Here is a 20545-nt window from a genome sequence, read left to right on the forward strand (position 1 = left end):
TTTCGCGACAAAATTCAAAAAGTTGTTTTTCTAAGATCAATCAATTTTCATATTTGTATGATTGTTTGGGCTATGCTTGATTATATACCGACTGATTTTTTCGATTTGTAACGAAATTGTATCGTTTTTTGTAAGGAGAAACTTCTTATAAGCGAAAATTCTCGATTTTAACCAATATTAAGAAAAATGTGATTTATGGTGAAAAATGTGATTTAAAAATATAACGCATACATTTCCTAAAAGTAAATTTAGTATATTTTGTATATTTGATGCACAAATTGCGATGCTTTTAAGTTTAAAAATAAATTTTACAATATTTACTCAAATTTTACGGTTTATTTGCCAATGCACTAAGGGCCAGAATCGCAATCTAGCGGAACTAAATTAATTACTCCAAAACGAAGCATTTCTGATACATGGTGTCTTCGGCAAAATTGTTTGACATCAGTAGGGGCATCTATTGCTTAGAACGTAATAGTTCGCAACTCGTCCACATAGGTGGCGCCACCATCTAACTTCTTTGTTTTACGTCCTAGAGACTTGGTTCCTTCGGCAAAGTTGTTTATTTTGGCAAAATAAACAACTCTTTCTCAGATGTCAAAATTCCACAGCCTACTGTTTTCGAGTTATTTAAAAAATAGAAACCAATCAATGAAAAAATAGTTTTTTAAGCTTATTTTGACATTTTTACTTGAAACCATATGAGTTTAAATTTTTTCCTAATGCATGTGTGTCAAACCAAACACATTGTACGGGAATATGTTGAATATTATCATTAAAAACTCAAAATAAAAATACAAATTTGAAAAAATAGTGTAAATTTCAAGCCTTTATATCTCACAAAGCGCAAAAAATCGCAACTTCAAATTTTCAGCAAATACGAAGCAATACTAGGTGACCATACTGCCAAAAATTCAAAGAGGTATTTTTTGGTGTTTTTGAGATAATAGCTTTTTAGTAACAGTATTAATATAGATTGTGCCAGCATGTAACTTTTTACTGCTACACATTAGAGAGTTTATGTCTTCGAAAAAGTTGTTCATTTTGACTTAATAAACAACTCTTTCTTAGACGTCAAAATTCCACGGCCTACTGTTTTCGAATTATTGTATATAACCTAGATGTTATTGATAAAAACTTATATAAAACACATTTTGATGCAATACTATGAACTTTTTTTTATTGTTTTTACATTTACGATACATAGTAGGTCAAGCAAATGTCACTTTACTATTTCAGCAAGGGTCAAGATATCTTTTAATTTTTGGCATGTCTTTTTCAAAATGTTTTATGCTTAACCAATTTTGTCAACATTTTTGAATTTTAGAGCACGAAATATCTTGTCGAAAGCTCGTGGATCTGTTCCTGGAAGGAAAGGACGTTGGTCTAAGATTGTGAAACTGTAGCTCCACGAAACTGACATGTTCATGACCTACTATGTAACGTAAAAGTAAAAACAATAAAAATAGTTCATACTATGGCATGAAAATGTGTTTAATTGTCATTTTTTCTCAATACAATCTAATTTATAAGCAATAATTCGAAAACAGTAGGCCATGGAATTTTGACGTCTAAGGAAGAGTTGTTTATTTAGTCAAAATGAACAACTTTTTCGAAGACATAAACTCTCTAAAGTGTAACAGTAAAAAAGTTACATGCTGACACTACTTATATTTATACTGTTACTAAAAAGCTATTATCTCAAAAACACCAAAAAATACCTCTCCAAATTTTTTACAGTATGTTCACCTAGTATTGCTTCGTATTTGCTGAAAATTTGAAGTTGCGATTTTTTGCGCTTTGTGAGATATTAAGGCTTGAAATTCACACTATTTTTACGAATTTGTATTTTTATTTTGAGTTTTTAATGATAATATTCAACATATTCCCATACAATGTGTTTGGTTTGACACACATGCATTAGGAAAAAAATTAAACTCACGTGGTTTCTAGTAAAAATGTCAAAATAAGCTTAAAAAACCGTTTTTTCATTGATTGGTTTTTATTTTTTAAATAACTCGAAAACAGTAGGCTGTGGAATTTTGACGTCTAAGAGAGAGTTGTTTATTTTGCCAAAACAAACAACTTTGCTGAAGACGCCAAGTCTCTGGGACGTAAAACAAAGAAGTTAGATGGTGGCGCCACCTATGCGGACGAGTTGCGAACTATTACGTTCTAAGCAATAGATGCCCCTGCTGACGGCAAAAAACTTTGTCGAAGACACCATGTGTCGGAAATGCTTCGTTTTGGAGTAATTAATTTAGTTCCGCTAGATTACGATTCTGGCCCTTAGTGCAATGTATTCAAAAAGTAGGAGTATTCGACCGTATTCGACATGCAACTGCTCTAGGATGCTAGTTTAGACTCCACTTTTTCGAATTCTACCGGACTTTTTTGCGGGAATTTGCGGGAAGCCAAGTTAGAATGATTTTAGTGCTTGCTTAAATTTTACAATATTTTTCGCTGTGCTCCAATAATCATCCACTCTTGCCATCACGACGCTATGACTTTATGGCTTGCGAAACAATATACAAAGCAATAAACAACTTTCATTCTGGAAGGTTTTGTTTCAAATATAAATGTGATTATAAGCTTTTAAATCAAGACCACAGACTTACTCAATGTGCAAAGTTTCGGTATATCAATCATAATTAGAATTTTTAATAAACTCAACGTACATACATATGTACAGATGGATACATTATTAGTGAAATTAGGAACAAATCCACAGCTCAAGTGAGATTTTAACTCACGACCCTTATATGCTACACAAGTGCTTTACCGACTTAGCTACGGAGCCTATCAATGACACGGCATTTCAAATATTATAAGATATTTTCCCTAATCGCAAATCCCACTTGTACATATGATCGAAGAGCGAACACAATGTATTGTTCAAATACCGACTCCAAGACATTTGGCCGAGTGTCATTTGGCTGAATGCCGTTTGGCTGAAGAAGAAACGATCGTGCCACTGTTCACCACGTCAGTATATCTCAAAATAATCCCCTTTGATTAAAAGGAGGAAAATCTCTGATAAAATATTGACAGTTTTAAGGGATTAGTTCCTGAATTGTAAAATAAGAAAGAATAGTCAATGATTGGAGGAAGGAAGAAGAAAAAATAATGATGATTAAATTGGCAGCTAGAATGTGAAAAGAGGTCTCTGAACTATTTTGAACATAATTCGGCCAAGTGGCATTCTGCCAAATGCCGGACATCTGAAACACCTGAGCAGCGAATTTTTTCACCAAAATCTATACATACATGACATCTATGCATACATTGAGATTATTAAAAATCATAATTGACCACACGAATTGATGTACCGAAACTTTGCACTTTGAGTAAGTGTGTGATATTGATTTAAACGTCTACAATCACAGTCTTACCTGAAACGAAACCTTCTAGAATAATAGAAGTATGTTGCTATGTGTATTGTTTCGCAAGCTATAAAGAGATTGGGTCGTAATGGCAAATCTAAGAGTGGATGGTTATTAAAACACAGCGAAAAACATTGTAAAATTAACGCATGCCCTTAAAGAATGATCTACATCTTGGTTTCTCGCAAATTATCGCAAAAAAGTTCGGTAGCATCCGAAAAAGAAGAGTCTCCTAGCTTCCTAGATCGGTTGCATGTCGAATACGGTCGAATACTTCTACTTTTTGAACAAATTGGCAAATAAACTGTACAATTTGAGTAAACATTGCAAAATTGTAATTTAAACTTGAAGAGTTTTCGCTTATAAGAAGTTTCTTCATACAAAAAAAACGATTCAATTTTGATATAAATAAAAAAAAAATCAGTCGGTTTACAATCAAACATAGCCCAAACAATCATACATATATGAAAATTGATTGATCTTAAAAAAAAAACTTTTTTGAATTTTGTCGCGAAATTTTGATGTCTGGCCCATAGTGTACCGTTCAGGTAACGTAATCTAAGTTTTGGTCATTTGATCCCCTGACGGTAATTCTAATCCATAGGACCTCTTCCCGTATTATAAAATACGGCCTCACACGGGTCGACTCGGAAGTCAAAATGGCTTCCGAGTCTAACAGCCAAAGACGATCTCTCGTCCGCATTCGGACAATTCCCTCGGGAATTGTCAAGGAGGGTCCTCTCTCGGCACGGTCTCTCCGGTATCGTCCTGGGCCGTGCCGATATCGCCAATGAGAGAAGACGCCTAGCACCACTAACGATTCCAGCAAAGCCCGCTAGACCGATTCCGATGCCATTCCGGACCAATGGACATCCCCGAGCCACCCCGCGGCGAGATTCCGGCCCCACGGTAGGGCTATCGCAATCGTGCGTAACCGTGTGGGCCAGCGCCGGAGTAGTACAACAGTGAGTACAGTGATCGATCCCCTCTCTTGTACACACCACACAAAAATGTGAACCACACACCCACACGCCACAGAATAGGGCAAATAAATGTTTAAAGAACATGAAAATTCTTGTGTTTTCCATACTTTGTCACGCGTCCCTTGATCACCCAGTAGTAAGCCGACTCTGAGACCCAGTTCGAGGAGTTTCTTGCTGCTGCTAGCTTGTACGGGTAAGTAGTTGGCAGGCAGCTAGTTACAGTAGGAGGAACGGGACGAGCCAGAAATTGAACCCAGGACCTTCTGAATACCAATCAGAAGAGATAGCCACTAGATCACCAAGCCCGTCTAACAAAACAAACAGAAGATAACAAAAACAACAAACTCCAAAATTCTCATTCTTATACCAACCCAATATTTTATTCAATGTATTCGATGGTATCATCAAAAATTCAAAATGTTCCAACCAGTCTACTCCGCATTCCCACAAACACTGTTCCACTGGTCATTGATTGAACAGAGAGCGAAAAAATTCATCTCTCCCAGTCAGGTCAGCCAGTACGAGCCGGGCCGACTATGCTACATGAAGTAGGTATCCCGACCGGCCAAAGCGTTTTACCTCAAACAGGTTCACGTGGGACGAGCAGCCTCCCTTGCCCTCCCCTGCTGGCCTGGTTCGAGGACCGTTCCTCCGGCGGTGTTCAAAATATTTATTCATTTAATCTTGGGGATGGCGTGCTTTTTCTTCTGCACCATGCCCCAGAACCGCTATTATGTTGCCCCCCGACCCAGCCCGACCCGGCATGGCTAGGGCGCACCGCACACATTTCGCCGGGGTTTTTAAAAAGGTACACCGTCAAAGCCGGCCTCGGCAACAGATTTCACGACGACGACGGACGATGCGATAGTTTTATTATTCTTTCCTATGCTGTTATCTTATGCGAATCTGCGCGCATGTTGTTGTAGTTGAATTGGATGGCGTGGCAGGCGTCTAAGACAGTAACTGAAGAAGCTCCGGAATGTCTGAAGGCCGTCGTCATTTGGCCGGCAAGATTTTATTATGGGAATGCCACGCTTCGATGGTTTTTTTTGTCGTGCTAGCGATAGTGGGAAAGTCGCATTGCTTGCATCGCTGTTGTAGATGTTAGAATACACAATCAACGAACTCTTCAGTTTACCATGCATGATTTTAAGAAGGTTTAAGGTGAAGGTTGCTCGAGATCATAATAATAAGCTTGGGTCCCGCTCTAACAACCCTCTCAACCACCTACTCAAAACAAACAAATCAGACGGTGCACAGTGTAGTGTGACTTGGACAAATAAACTAACAAAAAAGTTCCAAAAAGAGCTGTAATATAAATAGCAGTTGTACCTTTGAATTTTGGCACACATTTGATTTATTGCATATGCCCACCAACACAATTTGTTCTTATAAAACATTTTTAAATTTATTTAAATCTCTACATTGCCCAATATTTTCACCAATTATCGCATTGTGCACCACTTTATTTACGTTTTTGTTGACAACTCTCTCCTCTCTTCTCTCGTACTTTTTCTCTCTGACCGTAGAAAACAACCGTGTTATGGGGTGACATTGATTGATGTAATTTCAACTCATAAACAGCGAACGATTGTTCTGTTATCTATTGAAATCATATTGGCTGTATGATATTTAAAATAGTTAAAAAGATTACCAAAATAACAGCATTGTTTCGTGATAAACATGAACTGCGGTTTAATCAATTTTCTCCGTACGTTGAACAATACCACTCAGTTTTACGGTACGCTTTTCCGTGTTAGCGAACCGCGATGAAAATTAATCCGGGTTTTCGACCACAAAAGTGGAAAACGCGTAAGTTTTTCGCGATAAACGGTAGGTCAGGCGAAAGTGAGGACAATTTCGCGTAATCGATCAACTTATTACAGTGCTGTGTTGTTTGAAAGACTAATAAAAAATTATCTTAAAAAGGTGGGACACACTTGTCGAAGAAAAAAAAGTGCAGTGTGTGCTACATTTTGGCACGAAATCGTGAAAAGGTTGTGAAAAATGCAATGCAGTACTTCCCGACGGACGAAAAATATAGTTTTCTACCACCAGTAGCAACCTAGGTGCATTTTTAGAAGGGAAGCACGTATAATTTTGAGGATTTGTTCTCTTACTTCCGCGCTACTCGATGACTAGGGTGAGGGGAGGGAGGTATAAGAGAGAGAGAGTGGCGGCCATACTCGCTGCCATTTTGTAACCCCAGCAACTATGTCCTTAACTTCTCTGATTTCTTCATCGTCTAGACAAGGTGCAGTAACCAGAAAAAGGTAAACTCGATAAAATCCCACCTCACAGGTACCGAGAAGGAGATAATATTCATCGCCTTGATTCGCTTCGTCACAAGTTCTGATAAACGTATTGCTTTGGAACAATTTATATCCATAGATTGTACGCTGTGATCTGCAAATGTAATCAATTACATAAATGAAACTTAGCTGGTAAATGTTTGATTCACGTACCTAAGGGAATAAACACACCGTTAAGATCTGACGAACGAAAACGGCCTACGACTTATTGATTTTTCCGCCTCCAAAAACATGGCCATACATAGCACGTTTTTTCAACACAGCTCCGTCATCGTTTCGTTACACCTAGAGATCATCACAGCAGACGGAATCGCAAATCGACCACGTTCTGATTGACGGACGGCACTTCTCCAACATTATCGACGTCAGGACCTATCGTGGTACTAACATCGACTCCGACCACTATTTGGTGATGGTCAAACTGCGTCCACCAAAACTCTCCGTCATCAATAATGTACGGTACCGGCGACCGCCACGGTACAACCTTGTGCGACCGAAGCAACCGGATGTCGCCTCAGCATACGCGCAAAATATCAAGGCAGCGTTGCCACACGAGGGTGGTCCCTCAAGAGCACTGCTGGAGAACAGTAAAAGCACCATTGGCTTTGGCTACATGGTAAGGAGTCGACGAAACGAATGGTTCGACGAGGAGTGGAGTGCGATTTTGGACGAAAAGAACGTAGCACGAGCGGTAATGCTGCAGCAAGGAACCCAGCAGAACGTGATACGTTGCGAACAGAAGCGGAAGTGGCAGACCCATCTCTTCTGGGGGAAAAAGCACCACCTGGAAGAAGCAGAGTGCGAGGAAATGGAACTGCTGTGCCGTTCCCATCAAACACGGAAGTTCTACGAGAAGCCCAAAGCATCCCGCAACGGCTTCGGGCCGCGAGCCGAAATATGCAGAGATAAGAACGGAGACCTCTTGACGAACGAACGTGAGGTGATCGAAAGCTTTGACGAAAACCTGAGTGGCGTGGAGGACGTTAGCACGGGAGACCTCGACAACGTAGGGAACGACTACGCCAATGCAGCAGAGGACGTAAATGAGCCAACTTCCACGCTGAGGGAAGTTAAGGATGCCATAACCAGCTCAAAACCAACAAAGCAGCTGGTAAGGATGGTATCGCAGCTGAACTCATCAAGATGGACTCATTTGGAATGTGAGAACTTCAGAGCGATCACTATTTTGAATGCTATCCCAAATCATCTAGCGTCATCTGTCACCTAAAACGAATGAGCTCGTGGGAAGTTATCAAGCCGGCTACATCGTACGGCAAATCCTCCAGAAATGCCGTGAATACCAGGTCCCAACTCACCACCTGTTTATCCACTTTAAAGTGGCATACGACGGTATCGACCACACAGAGCTATGGAAAATCATGGACGAGAATGGCATTCCTGGGAAGCTGACTGATAGACTGATTAAAGCAATGATTGACGGTGTGCAAAACTGCGTTAGCGTTTCAGGTAAACTATCCAGTTCATTCGAATCTCGCTGGAAATTGCGACAAGGTGACAGAGACTCTCATGCCCCTCTCCTCTACATCGCTTTAGAACGTTTAATGCGACAAGCCGGGCTCAACAGCCGGGGTACGATTTTCATAAAATCCGTTCAATTTGTGTGCTTTGCGGATGATACGGACGTTATCGCCAGAACATTTGGAACGGTGGCAGAACTTTACACCCGCCTGAAATGCGAAGCAGCAAAGGTCAGCATTCACCAGCAATGCGGCAAAAACAAAATACATGCTGGCAGGTGGAACCGAACACGACTGGGTCCGTCTAGGTAGTAATGCGACGATAGGCAGGGATACCTTCGACTTGGTGGAGGAATTCGTCTACCTCAGATCCTTACTGATGGCTGACAACAATGCTAGCCGTGAAATACGAAGGCACATGATCAGTGGAGCTGTGCCTACTATGAGCTCCAGAAAAAGCTGTGGTCTAAAAAGATTCACCCACGCACCAAGTGCACCATATAGAAAACGCTGATAAGAGCGGTGGTCCTCTACGAACACGAAACATGAACCATGTTAGAGGAGGACCTGCAAGCACTCGGAGTTTTCGAGCGACGCGTGTTAGGGATCTTCGACGGTGTGCAGGAAATGGTGTGTGGCGGAGATGGATGAACCACGAGCTCGCTGTAAATACAGCGAACCCAGGTAACCAAAGCCGAAAGGATACGGTGGGTAGGGCATGTTGCAAGAATGCCGGACAACAACCCTGAAAAGTTGGTGTTCGTAATAACTGATCCGGTTGGCACAAGAAGGCGTGGAGCGCAGAGAGCACGATGCGCGGACCAGATGGAACGTGACTTGGCGAGCATTGGGCGTGACCGAGGATGGACGGCAGCCGCAAACCAAGTATTGTGGCGTACCGTGGTTTCGGGTGAAATTGATCAGTGAGGTGGAATTGGTGGACGTAAGTACCATTTTTGTTTATTAAAAATAACGCTTTAAACTTAAAATATTTTTTAGAAAGTGACCATCATTTGGCTCAAGGGTTATTGAATGATGAATTTACATGTTTTACAGCTAATCAGTCACATAATTCTGTATTAAATTCAATATTTTCCGAAACTGCGTGTTGGGCGAACTTTAAAGACACTTCTAAACTTTTGCTGCCGTAGCTGTATCGCACATGTAATGAATATTCGAATGAATGTTTCTAGCTGCTAAGTATTTGCTAAACCCGATTTCGTCATCAAAAGTTCTATAAATATTGAAATGTATGCATACAATTGCACTTTTCCGGAAGTTATATCGTATTTAGTGTAAAAATTGCATACTTTCAGGCGTTTTCTGTTTTGATTTATGTATGCATTTTTTTATTTGTTTATGGAACTTTTCTAATTTATTACTGCTTGCACCCCTGTTTCTTCACTGGGACTTTTCGAATTATTTATGGGAAATTTTGTATTTATTATGGAACGTTTAATTGTCTGCCTTTTTCGAACTAAATGGTTAAATGTGTATTAGTAATTGTTATTATTTTTTATCCCAAGTTTTTGAGACATAAAGTACACTCAAACTGATTGCTAGAGCATTTTTTTTTTTGGAAACCAAATAAGCGCTGCAAATAAAAATCTTCATTCTTTATCAAGAATTGGTGTTGATAACGCAAACTGATCACAAGCCTTCATTGGACATGAAAATGCACTTAAATTATTTCAATTTTTTTTACAATTAGTTATATGTTTTTGAAAAACTTGCTGGAGGGTCGTCAAAACTTTATTACAATCATAAGTGGGTCGCAAGGAAGAAAAGCTTGAGAACCCCTGTACCAAGGCATTTCATTTACTGATCAATTTTACCCCGAAAGTATTTTTTTTTTATTTTTCAGTTCAAATGATATTTGATTATTATACGATTTGTAGTAAAAGTTTTTTCCTTGTTGACTGATGAAACCCGTGGTCGTACTTGATTTAAAGCATTGAGATTAACCATATCGCCATTTATTAAAAAAAAAATAGGCGCCAAAAACTGCGAAAAGTGATAAATTTCACCCGAAATCACGGTACCGTAAACAGGGGTGTAGTTGAACAATGGGGTGAACCTGATTATTCAATTATCCGCGGATATCGACTCTCATGGAAGCAACAATTATATTTTAATCATTCGTCATTTCCATTGACGTCATTGAATAGAATGATAGCTTCCTTGAAAGTCGATATCCGTGGATAATTGAGTGATCAGGTCACCCCACTGATCAACTACACCCCAGTTTACGGTACTATTGTTGATTATGTTTTGTTTTAAATGTGATGTTGAGCAAATAAATGTATGTATGTATGTATGTATTAGGGTGCCAATGAAAATCGAATTTTCGAATTTCAAAAACGGGTAGTGCTCAAAAGTTTCGTCTCCTCAAAAAAATTCCCCATGCAAAATTTCAGCTCAATCGGACTTCGCTAAGGGGTGGCCCAAAGCGGTCAAAGTTTGGCTGTTTTGAAACACGAAAAATATCCCAAGGTAGGGATACATGAAAATTTCGAAATCGAAATTTTTTTTTTGATGCCAAATGCCTTAAAAGTGCATGAAACGTCGAGATCTGGTGTTATCTCAAAAAATTTTTTTTGGAAAAAAATTGACTTTTTGGACTTCGAAAATTTTTGAGTTGGGGTGTTGGAACATGTTTTATATCATCGTTGGCAACTGCTAGCATATTATATATCATATATCGTTAGGGTGGTTCACTTATTTTGCATTAGGGTTCACTTATTTTGCATTAGGGTGGTGAGTGAACCTAAACACTAACGTGATACAAAAACATACAATAATTTAACGTTGGAATTAAACACACGATGACAAAAGAAAGACCTCTATGATCACTGCTTTCCATAATACGAGATAGATGGGAAAAAATATTTATTCACTAAAAATGTTCCTTTACCGACACACTTTTGCGTTACCTAAGCCAGCTTAACAAAAGTTAGCACGATTTATCGTATTCATTGTAAAAATATATTGAAAAACTGGTTTCTGTCTTCGTGTGCTGCAATTTCTGTAAACAATGACCTTAATTTGATAAAATCAACTCGAATGTTGATTTTTTTATATATTATCGAGATTTTCAGCCTATGGCTGGTTCATCTCCTCGAATGTTGATGTTTTTCGGATAACCAACCGAAATGGTATGTTCGACATACGTAATGTCTGAAGTTCATAGGCACAAACATGTTTGATAGGATCGCTCAAAATCTACAAGGCTGTTGACGAAGAAGTTGCCAAAGCAGTACATAAAGGGTTCTTGAAACATCTGCAGTTTTTGGATAGTAATCGAAATATCTTTTCAGCCATATTTTGATATCATATAATCAAAAAATGTGTCTGGTAAATCCATAATCGAATCAAACGACATTTCTACACTTGAACTGCACTCATTTGTACAAGGCAGTCAGCACACAAAAGAATTATTGCACAGCGAAACATTTTTTGTCTTAGAAGCGAACTTATTAAAAAAAAAATTTGGTCTGTCTCAAAAGCAAACTTATGTGTCTCTGACAGTTTTTGGGTCGCTGAATCCGAATCTGGGCTCAGATTTGCTACAGCACGTCAGGATTTTGAGCTATACCTCAATTTATAGGGCAAAATATGTGATTTTGGGCTTTTTTGACTGAAAGCCATTAAGCATGGAAATTATTTTTTAAAGCAATTAAAGTGTATATTGGTCGATTAACATCTAAACTAACGATTTATGCCAAATATTTCGTTTTACCAACGATAATATAAGACATGTTCCAGTACTATTGCTATGAATATTTCAGCAACTTAATTCAATTCCTCCATTTCAAATTAATTTCACTCCCCCAACTCAAAAATTTTCTAAGTCCAAAAAGTCAATTTTTTCCAAAAAAAAATTTTTGAGATAACACCAGATCTCGACGTTTCATGCACATTTAAGGCATTTGGCATCAAAAAAAAATTTTCGATTTCGAAATTTTCATGTATCCCTACCTTGGGATATTTTTCGTGTTTCAAAACAGCCAAACTTTGACCGCTTTGGGCCACCCCTTAGTGAAGTCCGATTGAGCTGAAATTTTGCATGGAGACTTTTTTTGAGGAGACGAAACTTTTGAGCACTACCCGTTTTTGAAATTCGATGGTCAAATTTTTCCCATACGTTCCATTGGCACCCTAGTATGTATCCATAGTGGTTTCTGCTTTTAGTAGTGTTGCGTGTACGTACACGCTGCATTACACGAACACCACTTGAGTTACTGGTTGAAAATAATAAACATAGATCAGCTGTTCCCAGCAAAATCAAATGGGCATATTTTCAACCAGTAGATTTACATTAGTGTTCGTGACACCGCGCTGCGAAACCACTATGCTACAGCATCGGCTCCTTAAAATGCTGTCAATTATACAAATGTCAATTACTTACGGAAAAAGTACGAGAGTACACGGTACCGTAATCTGGAGGTAGTTGATCAGCGGGGTGAAGTTGATCACTGTGGGATCCACGTCTTTCAATGGCTGAGGACGCTACAATTCTGTTTCAGTGAAAGAACTTTTGACGTAAATCAATTGAGCAAATATATTTGAAGGATTTTTGAAGGTTTATATGTCAATTGTGGCAGATTTTACATAAAATCGATAATTTCGGATGTGTATTAAATCCCGATAAAAATAAAATGTCCTTCAAAAAACGCCTCCCCCCAACGCCTTGCATAGCAGATGACTCACAAAATACTTTTATTCATTCATGGTAGGCTTATCGAACATAGATTTGACTTAAAATTGATATTAACATACAAGTTTTATTAGAAAATAGCATATTTTTGAGAAAAAAAGACGATTTTACAATAAATTGCCTACCTTTAGGCGTTTAATGTGGGCCATTCTGTAATTAACTAAACTTTATTTTACTTTTAACACACAAAATACACTAGTTATGAGAATTTTAAGAATTTTAAGTACTTATTCATATTCAGCATGATCAAATTTAGTTTGTTCAATAATTTTCCAATCTTAGTATGTTATGTCATTCGTTGATCAACTTCGCCCCGGTTCGAAAGATTTAAAATTTGGCCATTTGAACATTTTTTACAAAATGTAGCAGTTTCTTGTAAGAATTTCGTTTACGGAACCTGATACAGGTCCACCCAGTACATGTTTTCAAAATATTTGTTTTGAATCATGTACCTGATTTTATTGAAAGGAATAGAGGAAAAGTGATCAACTTCCCCCCAGATTACGGTAGTCAAAAAACATGATTTGCCGATTTGCATAGCAAAAGGCTCTATGGCCAAAATATAGCTATGATTGGTAAAAAAAACTTATTCTTCTGATGCAATGCTCAACATAATCGAATAATTCATTCTTATTCCACATAACTCATTTTATAGTGTTCCACACATCTGTACATTAATACAATAGTAATACTGGTGAAGCAATATTAAATTGATGCAGTACAATGTTACGAGTATTTATATCAAATAGTGTTACTCACCTCCCGGATCTTTCACACAATACAAATTTCACCATCGTTGATGTCCTTTTCACATTCACGTGTTCAAATCTCAAAAAACATACAAATAGAACTTAAGTTTCTCGTTTTGTACACGTATAATTTAGCACATACCCAGTAACATTCACTATCACTTGGTTCGCAATTACAGTAATATCACTCACCGCCCGGTGATCAATATATTCCACCGTGGTCACGAATGCACAATTCACAACCGTCACCAGTACAACTGAATGCGGTATGCTGTTTGTTCCACTTCCGACCCGATCGCTCAACGGAAAAGCCAACGTTCAACGTACGAAACCACCAAAACATAAACAACCTATACCTAGCAGAAAAAATGCGATGACGACGATGTAGCTGCTAGCAACCCCCTTCGTATAACTAACATTTGGCCGCGGTCACCTGAAGCTGAAATATGACGACGACGCTACATGATCGACTTCCACAATGCAACTGAATGGGCTTCCACGAAACAACCCATGCTTACTGACGAAGAGTCCGCATTTAAAGAGTTGTCAAGTTTAAAAACTGTGGTGCTGAATGTTATATAGAAATAATACTTTTCTTGGACTCTGATAAAACTGTTATAAAACTAATCATTGCGATACCACAACTTCATTAAATTATTATTGGTTTTATTGAAGTTATCAAGTACACTATACAACTCTCGATTAAATTAAATTCGAAGAATTCTTTAGAAGCAACACAAACCTTTGGGTTTCCCCATTTAGGTTTAATGATAATTCTTTAGAAATCACAAAAACCGATAATAATTATTGCACTTTAAATTGTTGCTTGGATTCTCGACGAAGCCCACTTGGTTTTAAAACAGCCCTATATAGGTAATCGGAAAGTTGTGATAGAACATTTGGTTAGAAGTTTTGCAGTAGGTAATAAATCCAAACTTGAACATCCTTTCCGTAAAAAAGGTTGCAAACTTTGAAGGACAGACTTGTAGCAGTAGCATAAATAATATTACACATAAAGAATACCAATCTTCCGATAGGAAATCTTTGAGATACATGTCCGCTATTGAATTGCAAGTCGAAGCGAAAAGAGCAAAGTGTAAAAGCACAGAATGAACAACACTGAAAGGAATTCGATTCAAAGAGCACATAACTTCAGCAAGCGCCGTCGAATCGACGATGTACGGTGCGAGTAGGTATTGGTGAAAGCATAAATCATGCGAAGCAGCATAAGTAGAGATTATCATGCCTTTAAATAGCAGGTACCGGCTATCAATTATATCACTGGCTCATCCTGTCCCTAGCTAGCAGAAAGCCTAATCATCATCCTTCAACAGCAGGTTCATCAGGAGTAAGTGCTATAAAGGAATACGATTAGGCCAAAAGGGTTCGTTGCTCGTTTACAACCGATCATCATAGGGCACCTTTTTCTGCATTTTTGTAAACTCATGCAGCATATTTCGTGTGCCAACGGAAAAATGCACCTCACACTGCTGTTTGTTTCACTATGCTCGTTCAACGGACACGCACGAGCAGCTGAACGTATCACAAAACAACCATAAACATGGCGCCGAAAGATATGCAACACTTAAGACATGAAACATGGTCGTAGTCATGGGTTTCAGACTTCAGATTGATGAATTCAGTAACAAATTTTGAAAACGACGGACCGTAAAACGGGATATCTTTGATAAAGCGGGTAACTTTGATAGTGCGATAGGCATTGTACAGATTATCTTTTAATTATAATTCCTTCAATCAGTTAAGAAAAAGGCAAACGTAGATCAATACTATACATATGAAAGTTCATCTTAGACGAATATTTATTAAAATCTAGTTTATATACAACTTTTTGGGCAAAAGATAAAAAAATGTTAATATTTTTGTCATTTGTCAACCCCTTCAAACAATCTGCTATGCGATTTCGTTTCAGCTATTTTTTCCATGAATGAACTCTTATTCTCGATAAATCAATCATAGTAGAATCCAAATCTGGCCTTGAATCTCTTAACGAAATGTGTTTCTTCGAAATGGAAGCAATTTTGTAAATTGGGACATAGACCTTCATACATCGATAAACGCCCAAAAATATGCAATGCCCTTGTAATTTCATGTAGGTAAATCTGTGTTGTTAAAAATTTGTTGATAAAACATTCAATAACTACCCAAATAAAGAAAACTCGCCATGAATAGCACGTAATAATATGATGATGTACCGTTAAACATATATTTTTACAAAGATAATGATTTTTATAGCTAAATTCACTGTTTTTCTCTCAATACTTCACAAACTCATTTTTATATGTAGAATTCAGTGAAAAATCAATGTTCTAATATAAAAATTCTATCTGATATATTCCACAAGGCTTCTGATAAAGTAGGTCTTACTCAGGCGAAGGACCAAAATGTTTACAACAACGATATTGATAAGATGATCATACTTGCCGGGAATATTGGCCGTCAGCAACCAGGGATGTCGCCACGGGATCGGAAGTGGTACCTGCCGGGGGAGACGGGCCGTCAGCAACCAGGGATGTCGCCACGGGATTGGAAGTGGTACCTGCCGGCACTCCTCCCTAATCCGCGACGCCTGTTAGCTTCCGGAACTTTTGCTGCTTCTGGATGGTCATGGCTTGGTGAACCCATCGGCTGGCTGTTCCGTTGTCGACGTATAGCTGAGCTTCACAATACCTTGCTGCAAACTATCGTGGACGAAGTGGTATCGAATGCTGATGTACTTCGTTCTCGGGTTGTACGATCCGTTCGTTGCAATGCTGATTGCCGATTGATTATCACAACGCACGGAAATCGGTTTGTCCTCGGAGAACTGCGACTGGAGATCGCTCCACCACATTGCTTCCTGGATAGTACGAGACATAGCCATGCACTCGGCTTCGCACGACGAAAGGGCAACAGTAGGCTGCTTCTTGACGTTCCACGAAATGGCACCTCCTTGCATTAGGAAAACGTAACCGGTCGTGGATTTCCGGTCGTCCACAGCCATGTACTCCGCCTCCATGGTGGACAGAGCGACAGTGGCCTGCTTCCGACAGCTCCAGGATATCGCACCACCAGCTTGCTTGAACACGTAGCCGGTGATCGATCGACGAGTATCGGGGTCGTTCCCCCAATCGGCGTCGCTATAGCCGACAAATGCTTCCTCCGAGTCCTTGGAGTAGGTCAACTTCATCGCCCTTGTACCTTTGAGATACCGCAGAATCCGTTTGGCCGCCGTCCAATGCGCCTTGCCTGGATTCTGGCAAAACTGACTGACCATGTTGACCGCGAAACAAATGTCCGGTCTTGTCGACTGCGCCAGGTACTGCAGACTTCCCACCAGCTCTCGGTATGGTACGCTTTCCATCTGCTTCCGTTCCTCGTTGGTGTTCGGACACATCTCCTTGGTCAGCTTCTGGTTCGGAACAGCAGGCGTCGCAACCACATTACAATCGGCCACATTGAATCGTTGCAACAGATCGTTGATGTAGCTCTCTTGATCGAGCATCACTCGGCTGCCGTCTCTGGTCACTCGCATCCCAAGAATTTTGCTGGCCAAACCGAGGTCCTTCATTCGGAACTTGGTCATCAGTTCCTTCTTCAGCCTGTCCACCCAACACTGGTTGTTTGAAAACATCAACATGTCGTCCACATAGATGGCCACAATCAGGACCATTCCGCCTTCAATCTTGAAGTAGACGCACGTGTCGTAGGCCGACCGCTTCAGACCAATGCGTCGCAGCTCGGCGTCCAGCTTCTGGTTCCACACCCTGCTGGCTTGCTTGAGGCCATAGAGTGCTTTCCGCAACCGACAAACTTTCCTGGGTGATTCCGGATCGACGAATCCTTCCGGCTGAACCATATAGATGTCCTCCGCATCTAGATCGCCTTGAGATTCATCTTGGCTGCCATCGACATCAGGTACCGTACTGTAGCGTACCGCAATACGGGCGAAAACGTTTCGTTGTAGTCGATGCCTTTGACCTGGGAAAAACCCTTGATGACCAGGCGGGCTTTGTAGCGCTCCACGGTTCCGTCCAGGTTCGTCTTCACTTTGTAGACCCATTTGCAACGTAGAGGCTTCCTTCCGTCCGGCAGTTCCACCAACTCCCACGTTTGGTTGTCCACCAGAGCCGATATCATCGCTTTCTTCCACTTGTCGCTGTCATGCCGGGTGACCGCTTCTCGGAACGTGTCGGGTTCATCCGCCGCTCCATCGGAAATCTGTTCGGGTTGGGAAACTATCTCAGGAAAAGTACTACAGCTCATAATATAATCACGATACTTGCCTGGGATAGTGTGCTCCCTCGCACTGCGCCTTACCAACAATTGTGGGTTCTCTGATTGTGGAGGGAGCACGGAAGGTTGGGGTTCTTCATCGATGATCGAATCTGCATCGCTGTAGACCGACTCGTCAAGGGGATTCTCGCCGCCAACGGCGCCCTCGGCTTCATCGTCGTCTTCGGCTGGCTCGGTCTGAATCACCAGCTCGCTTCCTTCCGCATTCGGTTCTCGCTCACCTCTCGTCGTCTTGTGCTGTGCTTGACCTTCGTCTAGGAAAATCACATCTCGGCTGACGTAGACTTTCTTGGTTCTCTCGTTGTACACCCTGTACGCCTTGGAGCCTTCACTGTAGCCAACGAAGATGCACGCTTCCGACTTATTGTCCCATTTCTTTCTCTTCTCTTTCGGCACATGCACCATTACCTTGGCTCCGAATATACGAAGATGGGACACGTCCGGCTGCTTGCCAGAAAACTTTTCCTCGGGCGTTACCGACAGTCCCTTTGTCGGTGATCGGTTGACCACGTGCGTTGCAATCGCTACTGCTTCTGCCCAAAATTTGTTGTCCAGATCCGCATCTGATAGCATGCTCCTCGCTCTTTCGACCAACGTCCGGTTCATTCTCTCGGCTAACCCGTTTTGCTCCGGATTGTAGGGGGGCGATGCCTCGTGTTGAATGCCTTCTTTCCGCAAAAAGTTTCGAAAAATGCGGTTTACGTACTCTTTGCCGTTGTCCGTCCGCATTCGCTTGATCCGCTGTCCCGTTTGCTTCTCCGCAAAGGCCTTGTTATCTTCGAAGGCTTCGAGCACTTCCTTCTTCGACTTCAGAAAGTAGACCACGGTCTTCCGACTGGCATCGTCGATGAAGGTCAGAAAGTATCGACTGCCTCCAATCGACTCGGTCTCCATAGGGCCGCACAAGTCCGAGTGGACCAGTTCCAGTACGCGATCCTCCCGGTGCCCTTTTGCCTTGAATGGTTGACGACAATGCTTACCTTCGATGCACGGTATGCACGTCGCGGATCCCGGACCTCGAAGTCCAGTCTGGTGACCATTTCCTTCAGTTGCTTCATCCCACCGGTGGAGAGGTGTCCCATTCGCCGATGCCACAGCTCGTACCTATCGTCTTGGACCAAATTTGCAATTGGCTTCTTCGTCTCGGATAGCTTGTAGAGACCATTCACTTCACGGCCAATCGCAACGACCTCGTTGTAGGCATTGACGACCTTGCACTCCTCCTTCGTGAACACCACCTTGAATCCTTTCTGGCATACCTTGCATACGGAGAGTAGATTAATCGCCAGGTCGGGGACGCAAAGCACGTCGCTCATCGTGAGGTCCCAGGTCGCTTCACCGCAATCCGCTTCCAGCTTGACCGATTCTTTCGCCACAACGGCCACTTCCGCATTGTTGGCCACGTTGATCTTCGTCGACACGTCCTGCGGATTTTCCAGCATGGTCTTGTTCCGGCACAAGTGGGTGGTCGCACCCGAATCGAAGAACCAATCGCTGTCGCTCCGCTCCGATGGCTGCACAGCATGGGCAGCGAAGAAAGCGGTATGACCTTTCTGGGTGCCTCGCTTTTCCTTCTTCTCGCTTGCTTCCTTCTGGCATTCCGACGCAAAGTGTCCTACCTTCTTGCACCGGAAACACTTCACACCAAATTTGTTGACTTGCTTCTTCGATGCGCTTTGCTTGCTGAAAAACGCACCATCTTCGGACGATTTCGAGCCGCTTGAGACATTGACTTCTTGCATAATCTTGGCCTTGACCAAATCCGCCGTCAGCGCCACACCGGATGACTCCAAACCCAAAATCATCGGATCGTACTTCTTCGGCAGGCCCTTCAGCAGCAAACTGCACATCCAAGTGTCGTCCACCTTGAAGCCGACCTCCGCCAGCTGGTTGCACGTGAGCATGATTTCATGCACATACTCCTGCGGGGACTGGCAAATGACATCGTCGTCTCTCTCGGCGCCCACCAGCCGAATGCCCGTCAACTTACGTATTTAGAAGGCTGATCCTACGGGTAGAACCGCTGTCCTCGAACATGTTCCGCAAGGTGTCCCAAGCTTCCTTCGCGGACTTCGCATTCTGCACCAGGCCGTAGATGCTCCTGTCAATGTTGAGGCAGATGGTTGCCAGAGCTTGTTCTGACAATTCTTCGCTGACTTCCGGATCTCCCGCATTACCTTCCTACACGGCACACCAGGTCCGCTCCTTGATAAGGACCATCTTGGTGGAAAACGCCCAGGAATTGTAATTTTCCGATCCACGCAGCACTTCTCTCGCCTGCAACGAAACCATACCTCCGGGCAGTCTCGTTTCGCCAGCTTGCGCACCGGCACGGCGACCATCTCCAGCATCTTGAGCTCCTACGCCTCCAGCAGCTTGATTGGACTTCATCTTCCAGAACTTCTTGAATTTCTTGAGGGTGAAAATATCTTGAAGCTCCAAACAAAGGCCGTTTCTATGGAAACTTTTCTGCGCCCATAACCTGATAAACTTGGTCTTACTCAGGCGAGGTTCGGGCAACTAATGACAGAGTATATTTCAAATTATCATGACTTACTGCGATCTATACAATTCAAATCAATTCAACGATTACTTAGTTTCTAATAGCTTCTCTCATTATGCTCATACTC

At 41.3% G+C, this 20545-nt stretch overlaps 1 protein-coding gene across 1 annotated transcript in view; it reads right to left on the reverse strand.

Annotated features, from left to right (window-relative positions):
• LOC109406330 (uncharacterized) overlaps positions 1-14152 on the reverse strand; it is a gene marked incomplete at its 3' end in the record, with an annotated part of 119088 nt that extends 104936 nt beyond the window's left edge. Inside the window, 1 exon segment of the mRNA XM_062858532.1 lies at positions 13633-14152.
• Between the last annotated feature and the right edge of the window lie 6393 nt (positions 14153-20545).

The sequence above is a fragment of the Aedes albopictus genome, chromosome 3, assembly GCF_035046485.1.
Source record: "Aedes albopictus strain Foshan chromosome 3, AalbF5, whole genome shotgun sequence".
NCBI classification, from domain to species: domain Eukaryota; kingdom Metazoa; phylum Arthropoda; class Insecta; order Diptera; family Culicidae; genus Aedes; species Aedes albopictus.